Raw genomic sequence first — 19,326 nt, 5'->3', positions numbered from 1 at the left:
CAGGAAATAGAGTACTTAATTAATCCTAACTTGGAAAAGAAATTGAACAAGACATAAATGAACTCTCAGAAGAAAAAACTCCACAACTAGATGGATTTACTAGGGAATTTTATGAAACATTTAAAGAATGAGTAATTTCAATACAATATAAATAGTTTAAAAAATAGATAAAGAAGGGATCCTACCAAAGTTCTTCTATGATACATATATGGTCTTGATACCAAAACCACTGAAAGTCAAAAGAGAAAAAGAAAATGATGGACCAATTTACCTAATGAATATTGATGCAAAATTTTAAAATAAAACATTAGCAAGGATATTACAGAAATATATCACAAAGATCATACACTATGACCAGGCTGGGCTTATGCCAAGAATGTAGGACTGGTTCAATATTAGGAAAACCATAAACATAATTAACCACGTGAATAACAAAGCCAACAAAATATTTTCAATAGAAGTAGAAAAATTTTTTTGACAATACCTATTTCTGTTAATTAAAAACAGTAGAAAGCATTGGAATAAACTGACATGATGAGTAGTTTGTATCTAAAATCACTAATTGTCTTGGGAATAAATTAGAATCCTTTCCAATAAAATCAAGGTGAAGTAAAGATGTCCAGTATCACCATTACTATTCAGTATTGTACTAGAAATTCTAGCTTTAGCAATAAGACTAGGAAAAGAAATGCAAGGAATAAGCATAGGCAATTAGGAAAAACATTATTACATTTTGCAGATGATATGATGATTTACTTAGAGAAACCTAGAGAATCAACTAAAATACTAATTGAAACAATAAGTTGCAAGATATAAAATAAGTCCATACAAAGCATCTGCATTTCTGTACATTACAAACAAGATCCAGTAGGAAGAGATAGAAAGGGAAGTCATTTAAAATAACTACAGATAGTATGAAAATATTCTGAAGTCTACCTACCAAGACACATACAGGAAATACATGAACACAGCTGTAAAATACTTTACACACAAATAAAGACATCTAAAAATTGGAGAAATACTAATTGCTCATTGGTAGGCTGAGTCAATAAAAAATGACAGTACTACCTAAATTATTTCATTCCAATTGAACTATCACAGAATTACTTTGTAGAGCTAGAAAAGTAAATCTTAAAGTTCATATGGAAGAACAAAATGTCAAGAAAATCAAGGGAATCAATTTTTAAAAATGGGTAGGGGGGGGGTCCAGCAATACCACATCTCAAACTATGCTACAAAGCTGTATCCATCAAAGCAATTTGGTACTGGGTAAGAAAAGAACAGGTTAATTAAGGGAATAGAGTAGGTAAACAGTATACAGAAACAAATGAGCACTATAACCTAGTACTTGATAAACCCAAAGATCCCATCAATCTGGACAAGAACTCACTATTTGATTAAAAAAAAAAAACTTAGGAAAAATGGAAAGTAGTCTGGTAGAAACCAGAGCTAGATCAACATCTTACACCGTATACCAGGACAAGCTCAAAATGCTACATGATTTAAACACAAAAGGTAACATCATAAGCAAATTAGTGGAACATGAAAGAATTAACTGTAAGATCTATAGAAAGGAGAAGAGTTCATGATCAAGGAGGCTTGCAGGAGGTAAAATGGGTAAAATTTTGATTGCATAAATTTAAAAAAGTTTTTGCACAAAGCAATACAGTTAAAATCAGAAAGAAAAAAAACAAGAAAAAGTCTTTGTGGAAAGTTTCTCTGATAAAAAGTCTCATTTCTAAGGGAGCTAATTCATTCCCCAATGGTCAAAGAACAAAAATAAGCAGATTTTAGAGGAAGAAATTCAAAGTAGCCATATGAAAATATTCAAAATCATTAAAAAGAAATGCAAATCAAAACAATTCTGAGGTACCACCTCACACACATCAGAGATTGGCAAAGTTGACAAATAAAGGAAAATGAAGAATGCTGGTAGGAATATGGAAAAACAGGGACATAAATGTACTTTTGGTAAAATTGCAAACTAGCCCAAACATTCTGGAAAGCAATTTGGAACGATTTCCCAAAAGTAATTAAATTGTGCATGCTCTTTTAACCAAGCAATACTGATATTAGATGTATGTATTCTCAAAAAATAAAAATTATTCTCAAAATATAAGGTATATTGTTTTTTTCTCCAAATTTATTATTTTACTTGTTTTCAGTTCTCAACATTCACTTCCATAAATTTTAAATTTTCTCCCCTTTCCTAACTCCCCCACCTCTCCAAGATGGCATGCAATCTTATATGGGCTCTACACATACATTCTGATTAAACACATTTTCGTATTAGTCATGTTGCAAAGATGAATTATAATGAATAGGAGAAACCAGGAGAAAAACAAAACATGATAAAAGAGAAAACAGTCTGCTTCATTCTGTATTCTGACTCCAAAGTTCTTTCTCTGGATATGAAGACATATTCTCAAAAAAATAAAATTAAAGAGGGAAAGAAACCATATGTACAAAAATATTTATAGCAACTCTTTTTGTTGTGGCAAAGAATTGGAAACTGAGGGATGTCCCTCACTTGGGGAATGGCTGAACAAGCTGTAGTATATGAATGTGATGGAATACTATTATGTTGTAAGAAATTATGAAGGACAATTCTACCTAAATTAATTTACTTATTTAGTGCCATACCAATCAAACTATCAGATAATTATTTTCTAGAGCTGGAAAAAATAGTATCAAAATTCATCTGGAAGAACAAAAGGTCCAGAATATCAAGGAGACTAATGAAAAGAAATGCTAGGGAAGGTGGCCTAGCACTACCAGATCTCAGATTGCATTATAAAGCAGCAATTATCAAAACCACTTGGTACTGGCTAAGAAACAGGGGTAGACAAGTGGAATATACTAGGTACTCAAGACACAGTAGGCAATGAATACAGCAATCTACTGTTTGATAAAGACAAGGACCCCAGCTTCTGGGATAGGAACTCACTGTTCGACAAAAATTGCTGGGAAAACTGGAGGAAAGTGTGACGGAAACTAGGCATAGACCAATGCCTGACACCGAACACAAGAATAAAGTCCAAATGGGTACACGATCTAGGCATAAAGATTGATACCATGGACAAACTGGAGGAGCAAGGAATGGTGTATTTATCAGACTTATGGAGAAGGGAAGGATTTTTGACTAAAGAAGAGATAGAAAGCATCATGAAGTGCAAGATGGATAATTTTGATTACATTAAACTGAAAAGTTTTCTCACAACCAAATCCAATGCAACCAAAATTCGGAGGGATGTAGAAAACTGGGAAAGAATTTTTACAGGTAATGTTGGTGATAAAGGCCTCATTTCTAGAATATGTAGAGAACTGCCTCAAATGTACAAAAATACAAGTCATTCCCCAATTGACAAATGGTCAAAGGATATGAACAGACAATTTTCAGAGGAAGAAATTAAAGATATCTATAGTCATATGAAAAAATGCTCTAAATCATTTTTGACTAGAGAGATGCAAATCAAAACAACTCTGAGGTACCATATCACACCTATCAGATTGGCAAACATGACCGAACAGGAAGATGATAAATATTGGAGAGGATGTGGGAGAGTTGGAACACTAATATGCTGTTGGTAGAGCTGTGAGCTGATCCAACCATTCTGGAGAGCAATTTGGAACTATGCTTAAAGGGCTACAAAAGTGTGCATGCCCTTTGACCCAGCAATACTGCTGCTAGGACTGTATCCCCAAGAGATCATAAAAATGTTAAAGGATCCCACATGTACAAAAATATTTATAGCAGCTCTCTTTGTGGTGGCCAAAAACTGTAAATCAAGGGGATGCCCATCAACTGGGGAATGGCTGAATAAATGATGGTATATGAATGTAATGGAATACTATTGTGCTAAAAGAAATGATGAACACGAAGACTTCAGAGAGGCCTGAAAAGACTTATATGATCTGATGCTGAGTGAAAGGAGAAGAACCAGGAGAACTTTGTGCACAGCAACGACCACAGTGTGCAAGAGTTTTTTCTGGTAGACTTGGAAATTAATTGCAATGCAAGGACCTAAAAAAAATTCCCAGTGGTCTTCTAAGGCCAAATGCCTTCCACATCCAGAGAAAGAATTATGAAATTCAATTGCAGAATGTAGCAGATAACTTTTGTGTGTGTGTGTGTGTGTGTGTGTGTGTGTGTGTGTGTGTGTGTGTATTGCGTTTTGGTTTGTTAGATGATTTCTCCCACTCATTTTAATTCTTCAACACAGCATGACAATAGTGAAAATGTATTTAATAGGAATGTATATGTAGAACCTATACAAAATTGTATGTTGTCTTGGGAAGGGAGGGGGGAAGAAGGAGGAAGGAAGGGGAAAATAATAATCTAAGTTATATGGTAGTTATTGTAGAACACTGAAAATACATAAAATTAATTAATAAAAAAAAAAAGGAATTAGGAAGGAGAAAAACCTGGGACAACTTGTGTGAACTGATGTAAAGTGAAGTGAGCCAGGAGATCAATTTATAAAATAACAGCAGTACTGTAAGGATTAGCCACAACTCCCAAGAACTCATGAAGAAACACCTCCAGATAGAGAGCTGATGGACTCAGAGGACAGACTGATCCTTCTACTTCTTTGTTTTTTCTCCCTTATTTACTTATTTGTTTTTTGAAGGTGGCTAATGCAGGAATTTATTTTGCATGACTACATGTATTTGTAATGGGTTTTGGCTTTCTTGCCTTCTCAATGGGTGGAGGAAGGGAAGGGGATGGAGATAATTCCGAACTGAAAAATAAAATAAAACTGAATTTTAAAAAAGATAATGCTAACCCTCTGGTGATTACTGAATGGGAATAGAAAGTAGTATATAAATTTCTTAGCTATATGGCATCTCTACAAAAGTTGCTAGGGCATAAAAAGCTCATAAATAAATACTGAAAAGTAGAAATATTAATCACTTCTTATGGACCACAATGCAACAAAAATTATAATCAATAAAGGGCCTTTGAAAATGAATTCAAACTTAAATGGAGACAGAATAATTTAATTCTGGGGAACTGGTGATTCAGACACAAATCATACAAATAATAGCTTTATTTTATCAAAGAAAATTATAACTATGAGACAATTTGCCAAAACTTTTGACATGCAACAAAAGCAATTCTGGGGGAAATTTCTACCTATAAACAATAGATCAATTAGTCAACAAGCAATTATTAGACTGTATCAGGCACTGGGGAAAGAAAGGTAAAAAAACAAAAAGGCCCTGATCTCAAGAAACTCCATTCTAACAGAGGAGGCATTATGCCAACACTTACGTATACATAAGATATCTACTGTGTAAATGGGAAATAATCTCAAAGAGAAGGTCCTAGGGAAGAGTATAAGAGACAGACTAAGAAGGCCTTTTGCAGAAGGTAGGATTTTAGCTGAGCACTGAAGGAGACTGTGGAAGTCAGGAGATTGAGATAAGAAGGGATAGTATTTCAAGAAGGAAGAATACCCAGTGACTGCCATGATGGTCATCTGAAACAGAAGCAGAGTGCCCAGCTCCCACATATCCATTCTAGCAAAACAGAAAAACCTGGGAAGGTAAATTATTTGAGTAACTTTCACTCAGATAACTACATAAAAAGTCAGCTGTCTTACCCACCCTTCCCATCCACTATACTTCATCACAACCAGCAAAGCCAGTGTCATTGCAGGGGAACATCCTTCCATGACCAGAGATGGCCTAGGACACAAATAACCTGCAATACTCAGTGACAAGAGGCAAGCGATAAGGGATGCCCTGAGAAACCCCCAGGGTAGTCAGAAAGCTCCAGGGCGGGGACCTTGGAAGCCCTGGAAAATAGCTGAGGGCAGCAACTAACAGGCTAGGTCAAGGGGATGGAGGTCCTTAACACTGTCTTGAGACATCAGAAGGCTCCAAAGATCCAGGACCCTCTCTTTCTTGGTCAATGAGTTTATTGCCTGGCTCAGAGTCTTTTTCTCTTCTTCCTCTCTTGCCCTCATACTAGGGGACTTCAATGTATATATTCCTCCAAATACCTTAATCTCAGAGTCCCTCAATTTACTAATTTTGTATGATCTACTTCCTCCATCTCGCCTCAGTCACACACAAAGATGGTTATACCCTTATTCGTGGCATCACCCACAAATCCTGGGTCATCTCCAGTCATCCTGATGAATATCTGGTTACTGTTTTCAGATGGCTCTGGAGGAGAAGTGAAGCTGGTGACCTTGCACAGCCCTCCCTCACACAAAACAAAGTCAAGTGCAAGTCATGTCATCATTTCTCTGATGGCATGGTCTTCTTGGGCAACAAAGGATAAACACAACAAGACACAAATGTACTACTTCCATGTTCATGAATTCTAAAATTCCTTTAGTTGATTAAAATTGATTGGGATTCCACCTCTCTCTCTGCTTTGTAACCCCAAACCCTATTCTTTATCCATACCGACCTCCATTCCCTTCTTGTATTGTCAAGCTTGCTCCACAAAACCTCAGCCTTAGATCACTCCCATCATCCACCTTCTTTGTTCCTATTCATATACTGCTGAATGAAGCTAGAAAAAATCATGAAATCAAGCTCACTGGGTTCAAATATATGTTACATAACTTCAACTGGGCCCTCTCTGCAACAAGGCAATCTTTTTATACTTCCCTAATCAAATCAAACTTACCACAGTGGCTCTTCTACATTTTTTCATACCTGCCATGGCTTCCACACCTCAACCTTCTTAGCTGAGAACTTTGTCTTATATTTTGCTGAAAAAAAAAATCACTAGATTCACTATAAACTCCTTCCTCTGTCCTTCTTCATCTATCTCTCCCTTTTTAAAAAAAAATTATTTTTAGTTGTCAACGTTCATTTCCACAAGATTTCAAGTTCCAAATTTTCTCCCCATCTCTCCCCTCTGCCTACCCCAAGACACCATGCATTCAGATTATCCTTTCCCCCAATTTGCCTTCCCTCCTATCATATCCCTCCCTTCTCTTATCCCCCTCACCTCTAGTTTCTTGGAAGACAAAATAGATTTCTATACCCCATTGTCTATATGTCTCATTTCCCAGTTTCATATAAAAACAGTTTTTAACATTTGTTGTTAAAACTTTGAGTTCCAACTTCTCTCCTTTCCTCCCTCCCCACCCATCCCCAGTAAGAAGGTAAGTAATTCAATATAGGTTATACATGTGTAGTTATGCAAAAGACTTCCATAACTAACTATGTTTCCCTCCATTCTATCCCGCCCCCCATTTATTCTATTCTTTCTTTTGGCCCTACCCCTTCTCAAAAGCATTTACTTCTAATTAGGTCCTCCTTCCATTTGCCCTCCCTTCTATCATCCCCCCAACCCCTGCTGATCCCCTTCTCCCGTACTTTCCTGTAGTGAGAGATTTTCATAGCAAATTGAATGCACATATTATTCCCTCTTTAAGCCAAATGTGATGATAGTAAGGTTCACTTTTTTTCTCGTACCTCCCCCCTCTTCCATTTCATCGAAACAGCTTTCTCTTGCCTCTTTTATGTGAGAGATAATTTGCCCCATTCTATTTCTCCCTTTCTCCTTGCAGTACATTTCTCTCACCCCTTAATTTTATTTTTTTAGATATCATCCTTTCCTTTTCGACTCATCCTGTGCCCTCTGTCTATATGGATATAACCCCTCCAACTACACAAATACTGAGAAAAGTCTCAAGAATTACAAATATTATCTTTCCATGTAGAAATGTAAACAGTTCAGCTTTAGTAGGTCTCTTATGATTTCTCTTTCCTCTTTACCTTTTCATGCTTCTCTTGATTCTTGTGTTTGAAAGTCAGATTTTCTATTCATCTCTGGTCTTTTCATCAAGAATGCTTGAAAGCCCTCTATTTCATTGAATGACCATTTTTTTCTTCTGAAGTATTGAGCTCAGTTTTGCTGGGTAGGTGATTCTTGGTTTTAATCCTAGTTCCTTTGACTTCTGGCATATCATATTCTAAGCACTGTGAACCCTTAATGTAGAAGCTGCTAGATCTTGTGTTATCCTGATTGTATTTCCACAATACTTGTATTGTTTCGTTCTGGCTGCTTGCAATATTTTCTCCTTGACCTGGGAGCTCTGGAATTTGGCTACAATATTCCTAGGAGTTTTCCTTTTGGGATCTCTTTCAGGTTTTTACCCTGTGGTTATAGAATATCAGGGGAATTTTCCTTGATAATTTCTTGAAAGATGATGACTAAGTTCTTTTTTGGATCATGGCTTTCAGGTAGTCCCATAATTTTAAAATTGTCTCTTCTGGATCAATTTTCCAGGTCAGTTGTTTTTCCAGTGAGATATTTCACATTGTCTGCTTATTTTTTCATTCCTTTGGTTTTGTTTTATAATTTCTTGATTTTTCATAAAGTCATTAGCTTCCATCTGCTCCATTCTAATCTTTATAGAATTATTTTCTTCAGTGAGCTTTTGGACCTCTTTTTCCATCTGGTCAATTCTGTTTTTTAGGGCATTCTTCTCTTTATTGGCTTTTTGGATCTCTTTTGTCATTTGGGTTAATCTATTTTTTAAAGTGGCATTTTGTTCAGTATTTTTTTGGGTCTCCTTTAGCAAGCAGTTGACCTGTTTTTCATGATTTTCTTGCATCACTCTCATTTCTCTTTCCATTTTTTGCTCTATTTCTCTTACTTGATTTTCAAAATCCTTTTTGAGCTCTTCCATGGCCTGAGACCAATTCATATTTTTCTTGGAGATTTTGGATGGAGGAGCTTTGACTTTGTTATCTTCTGTTTGCATGTTTTGGTCGCCCTTGTCACCAAAGTAAGATTCTATAGTCTGATTTTTTTTCCAGATTTTTCTCATTTCCCCAGTCATTTACTTGACTTTTGAGTTCTTTGTCAAGGTAGATCTCTGCTTCCAGTGGGAGTGGGGGGGTGTACTGTCAGCTGCTTGATTCCCCCACAATCTGTGGTCCTACAGCTCCAGAAACAGTGGCTGCAGCTGCCCCTGCTTTTGCTGTGACTGCCGTGGGTTCCTCCACCCCCTTCCCCCTCTGCAGCCCTGGAGCTGGGGCCGGACCACTCCACTCTCCCACACTGGTTCCATGGCTTTTTCCACTGACCTTTCAATTTGTCCTTGGCATTTGAGGATCCTGAAGTCTGGAAACTGCCACAGGTGTGAGAGATTCAGCCTCCCCAAGGCCTGCTCAAGTCCTGTCTGTACTGGCTGGACTCTGCCCTGTCCCCACTGTGGCATGATAGATACTTCCCAATGACCTTCCAGGCTGTCTTGGGCTGGTGATTTGCTTCACTCCGTCATTCTGTGGGTTCTGCAGCTCCAGAATTTGTTTAGAGCCATTTTTTTACAGATATTTGGCTGGACTTGGGGGCAGTGCTCTAGAAAGGCCATACTGTTACTCCACCATCTTGGCTCCACCCCCATCTATCTCTTCCTTCATCCATCTCATATAATGAAGTGACCCTTCTCTTTGCCAGGGCAAACTTCTCATGCATAAGGGATCCCGTATCATTCCATTTTCTCCACAGACTGCCCTTATCATCCCTACTCTGCCACTTATCTTCAATCTCTCTGTGTCTACTGGCTGCTTTCCTACTGCCCAAAAACATATCTATGTCTCTCTCATACTAAAAATATCTCATTTGATCCCTCCCTCCCTACTATTGTCACATATCTCTTCTCCCCTTTGTGGCTAGAATTCACTTATCACCCCCTGAAAGGAAATCCAAAAGAAAACATCCCAGGACTGTCAGAACCAAAATCAAGAGTTTCCTCATGAAAGGAAAAATACTGCAAGCATCTAGAAAGAAGCAGTTTAAGTACCAAAGAGCCATAGTCAAATTCCCGCAAGACATAGTAGTTTCTACCAGATCTTAGAGGAGATCTTGGAATACAATATTCCAAAAGGTAGAAAAGATAGGTTTACAACCTAGAATAACTTATTTTGAGAAGCTAAGTATAATCCTACAGGGGGAAAATGAAACTTTAATGGAATAGAGGACTTTCTGGCATTACTGATGAAAAGGCCAGAGCCAAGCAAGAGTTTTGAAATGCAAACACAAAATTCGGAGAAACTTAAAAAGGCAAACTAATTTGAGCATTTGGAAGATGTATGATAATGTGGTGCTAACATTCTAATAAGGGGAGAAAAAACAAGTGTCCCTTCAGAACTTTAACGTCTTCAAAGGATATTGAGGGAGTTCAATAAGAAAAAGAGAGCTCATGGGGATAAATTGGTTTTGTTTTTCAAGGAACGGAAAGAGAAATGATAATAAAAAGAGGAATACACTAGTGAGGAAAAGAGGACAAGGATGGAAAGAGAACAAGGTTGGAATCTGCTATAGCTCATAACTGACGTGTGTGAGAAGAATATACAAATATGGAGGAATGAGTGGAGCGGATGGATACTATATGAACTTTAATCTGAACAAATGAGTTGGACAAACACACACACAGAGTTGGCACAGAAATGCATTAAATTTAAAAGGTAAATAAGCAATTGAGGTTGAGAGAGTTATAAGGAATATAATAGCCACAACTGAAACAAAATTCCCAATACTGAAGGAGGGAGGAAAAAAAGATCTAGGGGGAAGTAAAGGAGAATAAGCATTATTATATAGTACCTACTATGTACCAGACATTATGCTAAGCACTTTACATATACTGTCTCATTTGATCTTCACAACAACCCCCAGGGGTGTGTGCTGCTACAATCTCCATTTTGAAACAAATAAAGAAAGTGAAACAAACAAAAAGTAAGTGATTTGTCCAGGGTAACACAGTTAGTAATGTACTAGAATTAAGTGGGGTTGGGAAGGCTTCTTGTAAAAGGCAGAATTTTTGTTGGAAATTAAAGGAAGCCAGGGAGGTCAGTAGTCAAAGTAGAGGAAAGAGAGCAGAACATTTCAGGCAGAGGGGGACAGCCAGAAAAAATGCCTTCAGCCAAGAGTGTCTTGTTTGTGAACAGTATCACTGATCAATAAATACATATAAAGGAATAATGCGTAGGAAGATTAGAAAGGTTGGTGGGGGGGAGTGACTAGGTTATGAAGGGCTTTGAATGTCAAACAAAAGATTTTGCCTTTGATTCTGGAAGTGATGTCAAACAAAAGATTTTGCCTTTGATTCTGGAGGTGATAGGGAGCCAGAGGAATTTACTGAGTAGGAGAATGATTTGGGAACAGAGAATTTCAGAAGGAAGCACAGAGAAACAAGAGAGTTTGGAAAGTAAAGTGTATAATTTAATATATACTTTTTTAAAAAGATAGGCAATGTGAAACAGAAATTCAAGGTGCCATTATGTGTTCTGCTGTGCATATGGAAAAATTTTTTTGTATTTAAGTTCTAAATTTAAAAAGCAAATTTAAAGATGTGGAAGATGGAACGTTGTGTCTGAAGAATATCAATTAGGCCACTATAGCTACAATACATAGTATGTAGAGGGGGAAAAGTATAAGAAAAACTGAAATGTAGGAAACGATTAGGTTGTAAAGAGCTTTAAATGCCAAATCCTTTCATCAACAAAAGAGAGACTAGAAAAGTAACAAATCAACACCCACACTCCTAACTAAACATCAAGCTAGAAATTCTAAAAATCAAAGAAAAGATTAATGGAATTGAAAGCAAAAAGCTCCATTAAGTGTATAAATAAAAATAATCTGTTTTTTAAAAAAACTAATAAAATAAATCACTAGTCTGATTTTTCAAAAGAGAGAAACCAAATTGCTAACATAAAAACATTTTTAAAAGAGAATTAAGAACAAATCAAGAGGAAATAAGGGTGATTTTTAGAAACTATTTTGCCTTATTATAGGCCAACAAAATTGATAACTTAAATGAAATTGAGAAAAATTGAAATTCATTTCTGTAAACGAATTCCCAACAATAACAACAACAACAAAACAGGACAAGATGAATTTTTAAGTGAATTCCATCAAACATTCAAAAAAACCCATTTCGTTCCAAAATAGAAAAGTAGGGATACTATGAAATTCTTTCTATGATACAATGTGGCCTTAATTCCTAAAGTAGGTTAAAAAAAAAAGCAGAGAAATAAAATTATAGATGCTTATGCCTTATGCTTAATGAATATAGAAATAATATTGAATAAAATACTATGGAAAAGATTACAGTAACATATTAAAAAGATTATATACTATGACTCCATTTCATTTCTGCCAGGCATGAAGGATTAGTACAACATTAGGAAAACTATAAACAAAGTGGACCCTATTAATACAAAAGCAAAAATTCCTTTTATTGCTAAAGATATAGAAGAGTCTTTTGAAAAATATATCACCACTTCTGGAAAAACAAAAAACTAAACAATTTCCCCAAAACTCTAAAAATCATAGGAATGAATGAACCTCATCTTAATATGGTAAATAAAATCTAGCCAAAACCAAATGGCCAGCATTAAAATATAATGGAGACCATTACATATGGACATATAGGCCTTTTCAACAAAGTCCTTTCCAACAATAGCAGGGATTGAGTATAGATATCCATGATCACAGCTATTATTTTATGTAGTGATAGAAATTCTTGCAGTGGCATTAAAAAAGAAACTGATGGAGTGAGCAGAGGTAAAGAAACAAGGTATATTGTAAATAATATAAAAGTCTAAATAGAGGTTCATTTACAAATTAATAGAAACAGTAACTTCTTCAAAGTAACAGAAAAATAGACACACGTAAATCATCACTTTGTTGTGTATTACTAACAAAACCCAGGGAGAAGAGAGAGAAATTCCATTCAAAATAACTACCAAATATAAAAAATATTTGAGAGCCCACCCACACATAGACACATAGGCATTATATAACTACAAAATACTCTTTATAGAAATAAAGATACCTAAATAAATTCAAGAAAAATTAACTGTTCATGGTTAGGACATGCTAATAGCAATGCTCCATAAATTTACTTATTTAGTGCCATATAAATAAAATTATCAAAAGGTTTCTTTGTAGAGCTTTGGGGAAAAAAATTGAACTGGAGAAATAGAAGATCAAGAATTTCAAGGAGAATAATGAAAAAAAGTGGGAAGGAAGAGGACCTAGGCAGTATCATATCTCAAACTATTACAAAGCAACAATGATCAAAACTACCTGGTACCAGTTGAAAAAAAAGTGATCAGTGAAACAGATTAGATATTTGACATCCAGAAACATATAAACAAACCAGGACAGTGTTTGATAAACCCTCAAACTCCAATAATTGGAGTAACAGATTATTACACAAAAGTTACTGGGAAACTTAGAAAATGGCCTGAAATTAGTGCTGACACCAACAATTTGCACCACAAAATACCGCAAAAAGTTCCAAGTGAATAATACATGACCGAAATATAAAAGATCACATCATAAACAAATTATAGGAGCAGAAAAGGAGATACCTTTCACAGCTATGGAAAAGGGAAACTTCTTGACCAAACAAGGGATGGACAGCATCATTTTAAAAAAATGAATAATTCTAATACACAAAATTGAAAACCTTCTGCATAGACAAAATCAACGCAGTTAAAATGAGAAGGCAAGCAGTTAAACTGAGAGAAAAAAATCTTTGCAGCAAGTTTCTCTGATAAAAGTTTGATATCTAAGATATGAGACCTGATTCAAAAAATATAAGAACAAGAGTCATTCTTTGGGGGGTGGAGCCAAGATGGCAGAGTAGAAAGACGCACATACACTAGCTCTTCCCCTACAGTCCATAAAATACCTGTGAAAAAAGACTCCCAACAACTTCTAGAGAAGCCACAGAACAACCTAGTGGAAGAGATTTCCAGCCCAGGGTGACCTGAAAGGCTGACAGGAAAGGTCTGTCACACCAAATGCAGAGTGGAGCCCAGCCCAGTCTTGTCTGGGCAGCACAGCCTGGGGAGAAGGACTAGAGCAGGACTTGGGGGTGGAATCCCCAGCAGCAGTAGCAGTGGTTTGCAGATCCCTTAACCCACAGGCACCAAAGGTCAGTGAGGGTTTTTTTCAGCTGATGGAGAAGGGATCAGCGTCCCACAGCAGCCCCCACAGGAGCGTGCATCTATTGTTGGATTGTAAAACCCCTGGGGGCACTGAGCAGCTGATCCATACCTCAGCCCTTTGTGGTGGCCCTGCCCCCACGTAATGCTCCTGGAGGAATTGAGCAGCTGATCTTTATCTCACACTGAATGGCAGCCCTGCCCCCACCAAAAGCCCCTTGGGGAATCAAGCAGATTATCTGAATCTCAGTCCCCGATGCTGGCTTGGTGGAACTGGAGGCCAGGTGACTGTGGAGAGGGAACTCTGTTACAGATTCTGGGCGCAAAAGTTTCCGGTTGCTCCCAGACCAGTGTACATGCTTGACTGTGCCACTTTCAAGGAACTAAGATCTTACAGATCCCCAGAGTATACCCTACTCTTGACAAAGGACCCAAAAGTCAAGTAACTGGTTGGGAAAATGCTCAAAAAAGGGAAATAAAAAAATAAGACTATAGAAGGTTACTTTTTTGGTGAACAGATATCTTCTCCCATCCTTTCGCATAAGGAAGAACAATGCTTACCATCAGGGAAAGACATAAAAGTCAAGGCTTCTGTATCCCAAACATCCAAAATAAATATTCAATGATCTCAGGCCATGCAAGAGCTCAAAAAGGATTTTGAAAATCAAATAAGAGGGGTGGAGGAAAAATTGGGAAGAGAAATGAGAGAGATGCAAGAAAAGCATGAAAAGCAAGTCAACAACTTGCTAAAGGAAACCCCAAAAAATGCTGAAGAAAATAACACCTTGAAAAATAGGCTAACTCAATTGGCAAAAGAGGTTCAAAAAGCCAATGAGGAGAAGAATGCTTTAAAAAGCAGAATTAGCCAAATGGAAAAGGAGGTTCAAAAGCTTACTGAAGAAAACAGTTCTTTAAAAATTAGAATGGAGCAGATGGAGGCTAATGACTTTATGAGAAACCAAGAAATCACAGAACAAAACCAAAAGAATGAAAAAATGGAAGATAATGTGAAATATCTCATTGGAAAAACAACTGACCTGGAAAATAGATCCAGGAGAGACAATTTAAAAATTATGGGACTACCTGAAAGCCATGACCAAAAAAAGAGCCTAGACATCATTTTTCATGAAATTATCAAGGAAAACTTCCCTGATATTCTAGAACCAGAGGACAAAATAAATATTGAAAGAATCCACTGATCACCTCCTGAAAGAGATCCAAAAAGAGAAACTCCTAGGAACATTGTGGCCAAATTCCAGAGTTCCCTGGTCAAGGAGAAAATATTGCAAGCAGCTAGAAAGAAACAATTCAAGTATTGTGGAAATACAATCAGGATAACACATGATCTAGCAGCTTCTACCTTAAGGGATTGAAGGGTGTAGAATATGATATTCCAGAAGTCAAAGGAAACTAGGACTAAAACCAAGAATTACCTATCCAGCAAAACTGAGTATAATATTGCAGGGGAAAAAATAGTCTTTCAATGAAATAGAGGACTTTCGAGCATTCTTGATGAAAAGACCAGAGCTGAAAAGAAAATTTGACTTTCAAACACAAGAATCAAGAGAAGCATGAAAAGGTAAACAGGAAAGAAAAATTATAAGGGACTTACTAAAGTTAAACTGCTTACATTCCTACGTGGAAAGACAATATTATAACTCTTGAAAGTTTTTTCAGTATCTGAGTAGTTGGTGGGATTACACATACACACACACACACACACACACACACACACACACACACACACACACACCACAGGGTGAGTGGAATAAGATGGGATCATATCTAAAAAAATGAAATTAAGAGGTGAGAGAGGAATATATTGGGAGGAGAAAGGGAGAAATGGAATGGGGCAAATTCTCTCTCATAAAAGAGGCAAGAAAAAGACTTTTCAATGGAGGAAAAAAGGGGGCAGGTGAGAGAGAAAACATGAAGCTTACTCTCATCACATTTGACTCAAGGAAGGAATAAAATGCACAGTCATTTTGGTATGAAAATCTATCTCACAATACAGGAAAGAGGGGGAGAAGGGGATAAGCAGGATGGGGGGAGGACGGAAGGGAGGGCAATGGGAGGAGGGAGCAATTAGAAGTCAACACTCTTGGGGAGGGACAAGGTCAAAAGAGGTAATAGAAGAATAATGGGGGGCAGGATAGGATGGAGGGAAATATAGTGAGTCTTACACAACATGACTATTATGGAAGTCATTTGCAAAACTACACATATATGGCCTATATTGAATTGTTTGCCTTCCCAATGGGGATGGGTGGGAAGGGAGGATGGAAGAGAATTTGGAACTCAAAGTTTTAGGAACAACTGTTGAGTATTGTTCCTGCATACAATTGGGAAATAAGAAATACAGATAATGGGGTATAGAAATTTATCTTGCCCTACAGGACAAAAGAGAAGATGGGGATAAGGGAAGGGAGGGATATTAGAAGGGAGGGCAGATTGGTGATAGGAGTAATTAGAATGCTTGATGTTTTGGGGTGGGGGGAGGGGAGAGATGGGGAGAACATTTGGAACTCAAAATTTTGTGGAAATAAATGTTGAAAACTTAAAATAAATAATTTTTTCAAAAAAAAAAGAGCCATTCTTCAATAGATAAATGGTCAAAAGATATGAAATCAATTCTCAAAATAACAAAAGCCAAAAAATGCTCCAATGCACTAAGAAATACAAATTAAAACTCAGAAATTCCATCCAACTCACATTTACTGAATTGGCAAAGACAAAAGAAGAGGAGAACGATTTGTTGAAGAGGCTCAGAAAAGACAGATATCCCAAAGCATTCCTGGTGGAGCTATGAATTGGTTCAGTCAGTCATTCTGGGAAGTGATTGGGAACTACATCCTCCATATCACCAAGTGATGCCTTATTCTTTGGCTCAGCAATAATACTGTGAGGTATATGCACTAAAGAGATCAAAGAAAGAATAAAGGATACATATGTACGAACATATTTATAGCAGCACTTTTTGTTGAGGCAAAGAAGTGGAAACTAAGGAAATGACCATCAACTGGGGAATGGCTAAAGAAATTATGGTATATGAATACAATGGAATATTACAGTGCTGCAAGAAATGATGATAGGGATGGATTTAGAAAAATCAGGGAAGACTTGTATGAACTGATGTAGTGAACAGAGCCAAGAGAATGGTTTCTGTTGCAACGCTATAAAGAACACTTTGAGAAACTCCAGAACTCTGCTCAATGAAAAGCCCAACCACAACCGCAGATGACCAATGATGAACCATGTTATCCACCTACACCAGAGAGGCAATGGACTCCAGATGCAGGAGACGTATTTTTGGACACAATCACTGCATGGATTTGTGCTGCAGGACTATGCTTATTTGTTTTAAGGGAGGGTTTGATGGGTGGGGGATTGATAGTGATGCCTCACTATGCCAACCCCCAAGAAAGAAAAGAGAGTCAGAGTCATTGAAGCATTTTAAATAAATGCACAGAAGAAAACAGGTCAGAGGCAAACATAGGCAAGGAAATTAACAAGTTATAAATTATATAAAGAAATGAACCTCTTTTTGTCCTTTGTACTTGAGAATTTTCAAACTTAACTGACTCTGTGAGCGTGGGCAAGTCATGTAATCTCTGCCTGCCTCAGTTCCCTCATCTGTAAAATGGAAATTATAATAGCACTTACTTCCCAGCGTTGGGGGGGATCAACTAATATTTATAAAGAGCTTATTAGCACATAGTGATGCTACAGAAATTTTAACTATTATGTTCATGAACAGTGAAGTGGTGCATTGGATAGAGTGCCAGGTCTCAAGTCAGAAGACTCTTCTTCCTGTGTTCAAATCTGGCCTCAGACACTTACTAGCTGTGTGATTCTAGGAATGTTACTTCACTGTTTGCCTCAGTTTCCTCATCTGTAAAATAAGTCAGTGAGGAAAATGACAAACAAAACACTCCAGCATCTTTGCCAAGAAAACCCCAAATGGGGTCATGAAGAACTGGACATGACTGAACAATTATGTGTATGTGTTTTGGTCAAGTTCAGTTAGACTACAATTATTTTTAAACTATTAAACACCTACTATGTGCAAGGCACTGAGCCTGAAATTAGAAACACAAATAATAAAATGAAAAGCCTTACCCTTAGGGAGCTCATATTCTACCAGAGGATGCAAAACAAGTCAATAATACAGGATAATTTGAGGAGAGATGACTAATAGTTTGGGGATTAGGAAGGGCTTCCTGTAGGAGGTGGCTGAACATCAGCTGAGCCCTGAAAGAAGCTAAGGATTCCAAAAGGTCCCCAAATGAGGAGAGCGCGATCCTGGAATGAGGGGGAAACATTTGGCCAAAGGCATGGAGACACAATGCCATCCTTCAAGCTTACTCTCTACAAGGTACACGTTTACAAAAACAAAATATATAATTTGAGGGACGCAACACTAACAATGATGAACGGGGTTGAACCGTGAAATGAGCTAAGATAGAGGTAAAGAGGTACATCCCAGGCATATGGGACAGGCTGGGAAAAAGCAGGAAAGGCAAAGTTGACTTGAGGCAATAGTAACAAGGAGGCTGGAATCTGGAATCCAGGCCTGGTGTCTGAATGTGAAAAAAATTAAAGGCCAGGTTAAGAAAGATTTTCCCTCCCTAAACCATAGAAGGAAATGGGTCACCCAATCTTCTGCACAGAAACAGAAAAAGTTCAACCTTTGCTTTTGATGTTAAACAGTAAGCAGTCAAGCATGCAGGTGCTTCGTATACCTCTCCGTCTCTGGTCTGTAACCATTTACCTGAAGAGGTCATCTGGAATCAAAAAATGCTTCATTTGAAAGGGGAAGTCTTAAGATCAGAAGATGCCATTGCCTCGTTCAATTAGCTTCTTTCCAGCCTGGTGAGCTGGGACCCCAGATTCCCATCCTTACAGAGTTCACACTTTCATTGAGGGCAGATATGAGGTTGGAGTGGGGACACAACCAGATGTGCAGATTCTTCAGATTACGTATTATTAGCTATCATTTTTGGGGGGCTAGGGGTACTAGCAAAATCTTCAGAAGCAGCACCTAAGTTGGTGGTCCTTGGGATGCAAAGGGGGCACGAGCAAAGACCAAAGATTGCAAGATCATAATGTGCTAGTCCTGACTGGCTGCAAAGAAGTGAAGCTGAGTGATGCAAGATGTAGGTTGGAGCAATTCAGATGGCAATAGTAAATACTGATGGTTCAATCACACTGGTGCTTTAGGCAAATTACTTGTTAGGGAAAGGCAGATCATAGAGTCGACAACTGGATGAAATCTCACAGACTTGGAAACACCGCTTTGAAAGATGGAAGAACTGGATAGATGTCAGCAGTAGAACACATGTTAAGTTGAAAGGTGCAATTGCTTTTTCTTTTTAAAAGGCTGGGTGGAGT

This window comes from Notamacropus eugenii, chromosome 5 (genome assembly GCF_028372415.1).
Source record: "Notamacropus eugenii isolate mMacEug1 chromosome 5, mMacEug1.pri_v2, whole genome shotgun sequence".
Lineage (NCBI taxonomy): Eukaryota > Metazoa > Chordata > Mammalia > Diprotodontia > Macropodidae > Notamacropus > Notamacropus eugenii.
Note: the sequence above shows the minus strand (reverse complement) of the source record.